This window comes from Papio anubis, chromosome 1, assembly GCF_008728515.1.
Source record: "Papio anubis isolate 15944 chromosome 1, Panubis1.0, whole genome shotgun sequence".
NCBI lineage: Eukaryota > Metazoa > Chordata > Mammalia > Primates > Cercopithecidae > Papio > Papio anubis.
The window spans coordinates 197,574,039-197,584,789 of record NC_044976.1 but is presented as its reverse complement, the minus strand read 5'-3'; positions in this window follow the sequence as shown (position 1 = coordinate 197,584,789).

Below are 10,751 nucleotides of genomic sequence, written 5' to 3'. Positions count from 1 at the left end.
AGTTGCTAGGGGCTAGTGCAGGTGTTTGCAAACCACAGCCCATGTGTCAAACTAGCCCACTATCTACTTTGTAAATAAAGCTTTATTGAAACGCAGCTATGATCATTTGCTTACATTTTGTCTGTGGCTGCTATCCTGCTATAACAGCAGAGTTCAGTAGCTATGAGAGAAACCATATGGACCATAAGTCCAAATATATTTGCTATCTGGCCCTTTACAAAGGAAGGTTGCCATTCCTGGACTAGTAAGTAAAGGTGAATGCACAGAGAAGCATGCTACTATTTTCAATTTTGAAAAGAAAAGTACACTTGATCTCTTACTGTCATTTTCTTAACATTGTCTTAACATTTACCAGCCTGCTTATTTTGCAGCTCCTTACCTCATCCTATCTTAAAAAGAATGAGTAACAGCATATATAGAATATTTGAAAATAACCCAAATTAATTTAGGCCCTAAATAATGCTGTCAGTCCCCAAATAATGTCATCATTCTATCTTGAATTCATGAATACAGAAATGAATCTTGTTTCATAAGAATGTGTACCAAAAATTGACTCCTGTATCATCAATTATTTACGGACAGAGGAGTATGTTTGAATTTTTTTGTAACCCTGACTCCCACCCAATCTCATTCAGCGTTCTGCTCACTGAGGTCACTCTATAAATGTTGACTTGTGACTGCTGATATTGTAATGCATTATTTACCTGGTTGCATTTCGTAAAAAATAATGGGGACAGACAGAGAAGGGACTAGGATGTGGGTAGAGAGGTGTAGAGAAGGCAGAGACAGAGGAAAGCAGTGAGGAAAGATGACCCTAAAAGCATTTGCTAATTTACAACTTTTGGAGCTGCTGAAACTGCTTTCAAATTTTGCAGCGTGTGACATTTTTACAATTTTTCCATGTTCCTGCTGCTGTTCCAGTACCACCGATAAGAAACCCTCAACTCTTGCTCTGTTCTGGAATAATGAGACTGGGAAAAAAAGATCTTTTTCATCTTTTCAACATTAAAAAGAAAAAAAACTAGTCAAAGCCCAACAGTTCAACAAATATTACTCATGTCATTGGCAAGAAGAAAAGGAGACTTTTGAATTTAAAAAAAAAGGAAAAGATGAACACAGGAGGCATTGTTTGCATATCAGAAAAATTAATCTACATAGGAAAGTATAAGAGCCTGCAATTCAGAAAGCAAAGAATTAGGACAGCCCAGCTGAGAATAATTTTCTAGCCAGTTAATTTAATTGCATAAATCATTCCTTTGTTAGCAATAAAGAGGTATAATTAAAATGAGATTGCCTCTAGTTTCTATTCTCTAGAAACTAAAGGAATTGATTTTGGGCAAAGCATTCTTCCAAATACCAGATCGGCAAATTACATTTACCTTTTTAGAAAAGCTAAATTATTTTGCCGTAATATCATGGTGGGTTTAATTAATTATAGATCTGCCATATGATCTTAAAGAAATAATTTATTTAATGTCCTTAGAACAGAAGTTTGCAATCATGTGTGTATCCCTTTGGTAGATGGTGTGCAGATTTTTACTAACAGGTCAGAAGTTTAACAGGCAGCTGTCAGGAAAAATTTGAGGCAGCATAACGATTGTTTGGGGTTTTGGTTAGCTGTCCTTGTTTAAAATAAAAAAAGCCACTACTTAGTATTGCATAATTTAACTGAACTCATTTAGATTGACTTTATTCTAAAATTACTACTGGTAATTATTTGCTGTCTCTGAACCTTTGGGATTTAAAGAGCCTATAATTGTCTATTAAATAGAGGGAAATCAGATCAAAGAGGGATGCAAAAAGTCTCCTACTATAAAGCACAGGTCTGCTGATCAGTCAATTGTATGTCAGAGAGAATTGCAAGCTGCGACAGAGAAGTGGCTCATTTTTATGGTAATGAATCTGAATTTTAAAAAATGTACTAAACTACACTTGCTTGCTCTAGATTTTTGAAGTTCATTGGCATTACTTGGCAACATAGATTTGTGCGGTGGTGGGAGGAATCCCACCAGCCTTCAGAGAGCTTGTGCTCAGAGAAAACCGTGCCCTGCACGATGGCTGCAGTTCTCATACAGCACCTGAGCTCAGAGGGGCAGGTGATGCTCTTCCCATTTCATGGATGTGATTGTAAAATGTCCAGATTCATTTTTGTACTAGACAAAATGTTTGGTGTGGCTGTTAGAGGTTTATATTTATCGACTTTTGAGAATGAAAAGTACACTTTTTCATTTATCCATATGCCCGAGGCTCATGAGAAGGCAGCCAAAAGAGAAAACTAGCTCAAAACTCAGAAGAAATTAGGTCTTTCTGGCATGATTGCTGCTGTTCAGTAGGAGGATCTCTTACTAAAGGAGCTGGACAATAAGGACAGACACTTCCTAACTCCAAAATTGCTCCATAGGATGGAACAGATGGGTCTGACCTTCCTCTGCTTAAAAAGTCAGCAGAATATTCCAGTCTATATTGGGCAATAATTGCTCTGAACATCTTTTTGGTAGGTCCTGCTACAGCAGGGTCTAGCCCTTAGAGCCCCAAATCTCTGTAGACTATTCAACTAATGCCATTATATTCACTCTTACATTCTCTCTCTTGGCTCACTCTGTAAGCTCTTCAACTGTCTGGCTGGACTTTCATTAACCCTTTTGGTGTGTTCAAAGGTGGCATTATCGCCTTCCCTTTCCTTAATCCTATGTGACTTGAGTAGGCTATTAGTACACCAAAAATAACTGAAAATTTATGCTGAGGTTAATCAACAAATGTCTTGATTTATTTGGAAAGGCTGGACTGGAAAAGTAATGTGAAAGGCAGAGTTAGTGTTAATATGTTAGTGTTAATATGTTCAGCCAGAATTGTTAAAGACTCTAAATAACATCGCATTGTTAGGATTAGAAACAATTCCTTACCCCAGAGAAATTTCAACCTTATCACCTGGTTACTAATAACTTCTGCTAATTAATAATGCCAACCTTAGGCTATTTGGGTTCTGCTTCTACATACAGTTGGCACTTGAACAACAGGGGTCTGACCTGCATATATCCACTTACGTGCAGATTTTCTTCTGCCTCTGCCACCCCTGAGACAACAAGATCAGGTTCTTCTCTTTATCCTCCTCCTCAGCCTACTCAGCATGAAGATGAGGATGAGGACCTTTATGATGATCCAATTCCACTTAATAAATAGTACATATATTTTCTCTTCCTTATGATTTTCTTAAGAACATTTTCTTTTCTCTAGCCTACTTTACTGTAAGAATACAGTATATAATGTCTATAACATACCAAATATGTGTCAATCGGCTATTTATGTTATGGGTAAGGCTTCTGGTCAACAGTAGGTTTTTAGTAGTTAAGTCTTGAGGGAGTCAAAAGTTAGACGCGGATTTTTAACTGTGTGGGGTGTTAGCTGCCCTAACCCTCATGTTGTCCAAAGGTCAACTGTGTTGTTTTTCTTACTGTTTTTCTTTATCCACATCCATCAGATGGAGATCTCAGCCAGCCCCACCAAAAACATGGTTTTGCTTGTACTTTCTATTCAATAAGTTTATTCATTGGTAGTGCAAATAATGTTATTAATTCACTGGATAAGTCAACTGATATCCCAAGATGTAATGCCCAGTCTCATGTATTTCAAATGCAATGCCTGACTTGAAGATATATCTAGAAGTGTATGTTAGTGCTACCAGGGTAACAAGAACACTCAGGATCTCATGAATACTTGGTCTGTTTCTGGATCATCTCAAAATGTAGAAATTATCATATCCATTAACCTAGATTACAGGTAAGAGATCTTTGGGCTAGAGAAGTTTAATGTCACATGATTACCCAGCTACAGGGAACAAGTTATCAGCAGTTCCTGAAAGCAGTCTCTGGCTTTCCTACTTTGAACATAGATTCCTATTCAGCTACCTGATCTGGGCTAGGAGGTAGTGAGCTGACATTTAGTTAAATTATTTTATATCAATACCATATAAAGCTTTGTAGTATTTGAGAACAGTTTCAAAATACCCACCGGGTCACAAATATTTTATGAACCCTAGAGAGTTTTAAGGGCCTTATCCTTGTGAGTACTGGTAAGGATTAGTATAATTACTTGAAACTACCTGTCTGTGGCCTAGGGTTAGGAATTTGGCCTATAACCTTGTATCATCATCTTTTCTCCATAGGGACCATTTTCACCACCCTCTCTTCCATGTCCCACAGTATCCTTTACCTATCTCTTCATATACCACAGTGTGCTACTATTAAATTCCTATCTGAATGACTCTGCCATTGTCTGTGAGCTTCTTGGGCTCAGGAATAAAAGCCCATTCAATGTTCGATGCAGTGCCTGACACAAAGGTACTCAATTACTCTTTATTGTTGTTATTAATCAATATGCAGGGAAAATCCTCATATCCTTGTTATCCTATTCACATACTTGGCCTACTATACACATTTCTTTTCTAGAGGTATGCTTAATGTGTTATACCTTGCCTAATGCAGGACCTCTTTCATGCTTGGTATTTAATAACTTTTGTAGGATGAAAGTCATCGTGCACTAGACAGGTATTTTAACAACTGCCAGGAGATGTGTTTAGAGGATGTCTAGTGTGCATAATATCAAGCATGGAAAACTGTCATACTCCTGAGCAGCCACAGTCTGGTTGGTCTTAGGGCTGTATTCAAGGCTCTATTTTCATAATTCCCACTCTCCCTTGGCTTTAATTGTCTGCTCTTCTGATAACTCCCAAGTCCATCTATCCAACCCAGACTTTTCTTCAGAGCCCCAGACCCATGTATCTGTCTGCCTTCTGGGTACCCCAGTAGGGTATACTATAGGCACCTCAAACTCAATTCCTCCTAAATAGAACTCATCACTTTCATCTCCTCTTCAAAGCAAATATTACTACCAGCCCGCTCAGTTGCACGTGATAGAAAAGAAAAAAAGCCTTCCCTCATCCCTCTCCCTTATCCTCCACAACAATTCAATCAACACACCTGTCTATAATTGTTTGGCCCAATTGTTTTTCTCCATTCCTCAGACTCACCCACCAGATTCTGTTTTGTTCCTCTCCAGTCCAGATTCTACAACAAAACCAAAATAATCACTATTTTAATAAAATATTACTCCATTGCTGAAAAGTCTCTACCGTTTTCCCACTGCGTTTAGGATAAAGCCTAAACTCTTAACATGGCTTTCAAAGCTCTTGAGAACTTCCTTGTCTCATGACATTCTTGCCCTTCCAAACCTCAATTTGGCTGCTGCTTGTCAACATGCAGCCCTCACCACAATGTTACCTCCTCAAAGACATGTTCCCTGACTACCTTGGCTAAAGGCTAGCTAAAGCAGCCCTACCCCCAAACCACTCATTTGTATCTCTTTACCTTATATTTTTAAAATGAACTTATCAATACATGGGGTTATCTTATTAATACTTCCCTATTTGTTGTCTGTCTTCCTCCACCAGGATTTAAGCTCCTCCTCAGTGTATATAATACTCAAAGCTGTACCTCCAGATTGTAGAACAATGCTCGGCATGTAGTAGGCACTCCATAGATATTTGTGGATCTACTGAAGACTCCTTTATATTCTTTTCATTTCCACAATTATATCATCCTCTAAATCTCTCCCTAGGGACCTTCGCGCGTGCTGTTTGGTACATCCCGTTTCCACACTCTTCTTTTAAGTTTACTAAATACTATTCAGCTTAAATATCATTTCTTCCAAAAAGTCTTTCCTAATCTCAGAGTCCCTCTGTGGCGTTCTCACATGTCAACTTGATCATTTTCTATCAAGAACATTTGACACTGTTGGAATGGTTGTATATATAGCTGACTTCCACACTAGACTTCCACATTTTTTTGTTGTTCACAGTTATGTTCCCAGGGCCTAGTATCGTGCTTAGCATATAACAGGTGCTCAATAATAATTTGTGGAGGAATGAATGGATGAAATGTGTTTCAGAAACAGTGTTTCTGTTCTGTGGGAAATTTATTTTCAAATCAGACTCTTAATAAATACTTCCTCCCCAAAAGGTGAGAAACACCCTCCTCTCACGCTGGCATATAGATCCGGTGGAGAAGAATGCTGATTGCACAGGCAGTGAGGACTAGAAAGCTGAGCTGTAGCACCAAGCAGACAAATAGTGAAGCTATTCCTAATGTGGTAAGTAATTAGCACACATTTGGCAGAGTGTATTGGAAGGAGCAAACCTCCTTAGCAGTATACTTGGAAAACACTCAGGACTTAAAGCTGAGAAAAAAACAAGGAGCAATTGCAAATAGATACTAAGAAAAATCTTTACATAGTAATAAAGACCTTGAAACATGGAAACATCATCCCAGAGAGATAAGTATGGGACAAGAACAGAATGTAATATGTGGCAGAATCTCCAAAATTAGGACTAGATGGAAGAAGAAAACTCTGGTGGTTTCTACAACCGAGATTATTTTTTCTCTTGTCTTAACCAATCTAGCAAAAATTTTTTTTCTAATTTTTTAATGAGGAAGAAATTGAAGATTAGCGTCCAAATTCTATTTTATGGTTGCTCTAGTTGATGTATAGGGGGTTCTTCCTAAGTTAGTTATATTTCTTAAAGTGAACATTTTCATTGGCAGTTAGTATTTTTGTGTTTTTATAAAGTCCTGATTTTTTTTTTTTTTTTTTTTTTTTTTTTTGAGACGGAGTCTTGCTGTGCTCCCAGGCTGGAGTGCAGTGGCGTGATCTCGGCTCACTGCAAGCTCCGCCTCCCGGGTTCATGCCATTCTCCCGCCTCAGCCTCCCAAGTAGCTGAGACTACCGGCGCCCGCCACCACGCCCGGCTAGTTTTTTGTAGTTTTAGTAGAGACGGGGTTTCACCATGTTAGCCAGGATAGTCTCGATCTCCTGACCTCGTGATCCACCCGCCTCGGCCTCCCAAAGTGCTGGGATTACAGGCTTGAGCCACCGCGCCCGGCCAAAGTCCTGATTTTTTTAAACTCCTGCTTCGGCCTCCCAAATTGTGGGGATTACAGGTGTGAGCCACCATGCTCAACTGTACATTTGGACTGGATAGCTGCCAGCAGTCAAAATGTTGGCTCTCAAATTTGTTAATTTGTAGTTTGGTCTAAAGAAGTTTATTTCTCTCTGGGTATGCTACCTGAAATTCCATGGACTCATTTGGAAGATTGTGAAATTCATCAAATGACTTGCCCAGCCAAAGTGTACTAGGGTGTCCTCATGGAAGATAACCTACCTGGGGCTCAAGGAAACAGTTCTGCCTTTGTTCTGCCATAAGGGAGCATGGTCTGATGTCTTACCTCACGTCTGTGTTCTCCCTTGCCTATTAGTAGTCCCATAGTGTCTCTAGAGAAGGACTTTGTGATCTTAGCAAAGCCTTAAAATTAGGGTTGCCAAATAAAATACAGCAAATAAACAAATAAAAGTTTAGGGTATTCTTATACTAAAAAGGTATTCACCATTTATCTGAAATTCAAATTTAACTGGGCGGCATCCTGTAGTTTTTATTTGCTAAATCTAACAATGCCAATTAAAATTAATTTATCATTAAAAGAAAAATTCCATTTCTCTCAGTTCTCTGCCCACCATCATAAAAAGCCAAAAAAAAAAGTTGCAGAAGGAAGTAAAACAAAGAATTTTTTTCACTGGTGTCAATTGCTTTTTCATGCAACATAAATGTTTAATTACTGAGACTTCCTTTTTCCTTCCGTCCTTCCTTCCTTCCTTCCTCCCTCTTTCTTTCTTTCTCTCTTTCTCTCTCTCTTTCTCTTTTTCTCTCTTTCTTTCCTTCCTTTCCTTCCTTCCTTTCTTTCTTTCCTCTATAACTCTTGCTCTTTCACCCAAAGTGGGAGTGCAGTGGCACAATCATGGCTCACTACAGGCTCAATCTCACCCTCCTGTGCTCAAGTGATCCTCCTGCCTTGGCCTTCCAAAGTGCTGGGATTACAGGCATGAGCTACCACACCCAACCTGAGACTTCTTAAAAATAGGAAAGGGTTGAGAATGTACTGGGAGAGGAGGCATTTGGAAGCCAGTGATTGGATTACCACACATTATCTTTTGTTGTTCATGTCTTCATTAACGTAGCAGTTAGTGTGTTTTGCTGCATTTATCTCCTTTGATAAAGTTAGGTGCTCATGAGATTATGAACTCAATTCTCAGGAGTATAGGTTAACTTCTGGTTTAGAAGTCACAAACTACATTATATACCACAACACACTAGGGATAAAAGGGGCCGTTTGATAAGTCATAAACAACCAGCTGATTGATTGGTTCTAGGAATTTAAATATCTAGGCATTCATTTTAATTAAGCACTTCATTGGAAAACACATAACACGGACTACAGTCACTAGAACTGTGACAGCTATATTGCAATTTTATAGCCCAAAATTTAATCAGCAGGTGCTGATTAATCCTGCTCTAAAAATCTTCCATAGCAAGGCAGTTGCTCAGATTCTCTATGCTTCGAAAGGGGAAGGGGGGATAGTTGATGCTGCTGAGAAAATAGATGGCCAACCTTTTACTTTTACTTTTGCTCCTTATTTTTCTGGGAGTTTTGATCTCAGCTATAAGCAAATTCCCCTGTTCAGCACCAGTGTTGACATGACCATAACAATATGTTTAAGACCATAAAAAGAATCCCATTTCAAAATTATCCAGCTCTTGAGTTTCAAGGGCTAGGTTTCCATAGCTAACTTTCAGTCAGTAAAATGTAAGCTTCCCCCCAGCACAACCCCCAGCCCTCCCCATTTCCTTTCAGTTCTCTCCCCTCAAATTGCACAGGTTTCTCTTCTGGACCCATTCTATATTTTCTCACAGCTCCTCTCTGGGTCATCTCTACCTGTCATTATTTTAGCTCTTTGATTTTACTAAACAATATGTTGTTTCTCACACGTATGCTTGTCCTAGAACGCCCTTATCGTCCTTGGCTTAGCAAAATCCTCCTCATACTTCTTTGAATGCCCAGACCAAATGTCATCCCCTCGAGAAGCTTTCTCCATCATCCACCCCAGACTATGCCAAGTATCTCCTTCTGTGACCCCACAATTACTTTGATGTGTCTATATCACCAGGTTTATGTAGAGTGGGTAAAAATTTTTACATATTTATTTTTATCTGCTTATAAAAATAAAGCTTGCTTATTTATAGAAAAGGTGAAAACCAGAAAAGTATACAAAACAAAAAATTATCAATAATTCTACCATTCAGAATACAATGTCAATATTTTGGTGTATTATCTTCTAAACTTTTCTCTATGCTTAATTACAAAGCATAGGTATGATTGCTTAATTACAAAAATTCCCCCAGTTTTCCATCCCTGCCTGTATTCTTGCCACTTGATATGTGACCTTGAAGCTCCATTGAGAGATAGAATCTCTTCCCTCCACCCCTTTAGTTCTTGTCATGACTTGGTTTGGAAAATAGAATGTAGCATAAGTGATGGTGTGCCTATTCTGAGCCTTGCACATTTCTGCTCTCTCTTGAAGCCCAGATACACTATGAGCACAACCCCAAGATAGCCTGCTGAAGAATAGATCATTTGAAGAACAGATAAATCATCCAATCTGAGATCATTTTAGAGTAGCCCACTCTGAATTGCCATGCCAGCTAAAATCAAAGATGCCCAAACAAGCCCAGCTGAGATAAACCTAGATGTAAAGAACTGCCCAGCTGAGCACAGCCTAAATTGCCTGCACAATTATGAGTGAAATGAATGATTTTTTGATTAATAAGTTTTGGGGGAGAAGTACTTCATTATGCAGCAATAGCTTACTAATGCACATACATTTTTACATAGTAACGATTGCATCGATTATAACAAGTTTGTACCTTCTTTACTTTTTTTTTTTGTATTTTTTGTGGAAATGGGGTCTCACTATGTTGCCCAGACTGGTCTTAAATGCCTGCACTCAAGTGATCCTCCCTCCTTGAGCTCCCAAAGTGCTAAGATTACAGGCATGAGCCTCTGTGCCTAGGCTTTCCTAATTTTAAAATCATAATTATATGATTAAAAAATTGTTGCCAAATTTTATGTTTATCACTGCATGATAGTCTATCTTATGGATGTAGCATAAAGTTTTTACCATTTTTCTATTCTATATCTAGGTTGTTATAAAAAGTTATAATTATAGAGAGCACAGTGTAATGGGCATATTTAAACTAGAAGTAGAATTATTGGGCCAATAGCCATAGAAACATTTTGAAGGTCTTTGATACATGTTGACAAATTCCTTGTAAGAAAGAAACTTAGACAAGTTTCTGCACTGTCACTGGTGCTGCCTCTGATGGCTCATCTCACCACAGTCTTGCTGCAGTTAAGTATTAATTTTAAATAAACTGTAAATTTTATGGTAAAAAAATCACCCTTCTAGTTTTTATTTTTGGTAAGTTAAGTTTGACGGATGCTCTTTTCTTATTTTCTATTTGACATGGTTTGGTTGTGTTCCCACCCAAATCTCATCTTGAATTGTGGCTCTCCCATGTGTCATTGGGAGGTAATTGAATCACAAGGGTGAATTTTTCCCATGCTGTTCTCATGATAGTGAGTAAGTCTCATGAATCTGATGGTTTTATAAAGAGCAGTTCCCCTGCACATGCTCTCTTGCCTGCTGCCATGTAAGTTGTGACTTTGCTCCTCCTTGCTTTGTGCCATGATTGTGAGGCCTACCCAGCCATGTGGAACTGTGGGTTTATTAAAAAAAAAACAACTGTGGGTTTTTTAAAAAAAATAAATTACCTAGTCTTGGGTATGTCTTTATTAGCAGGATAAGAA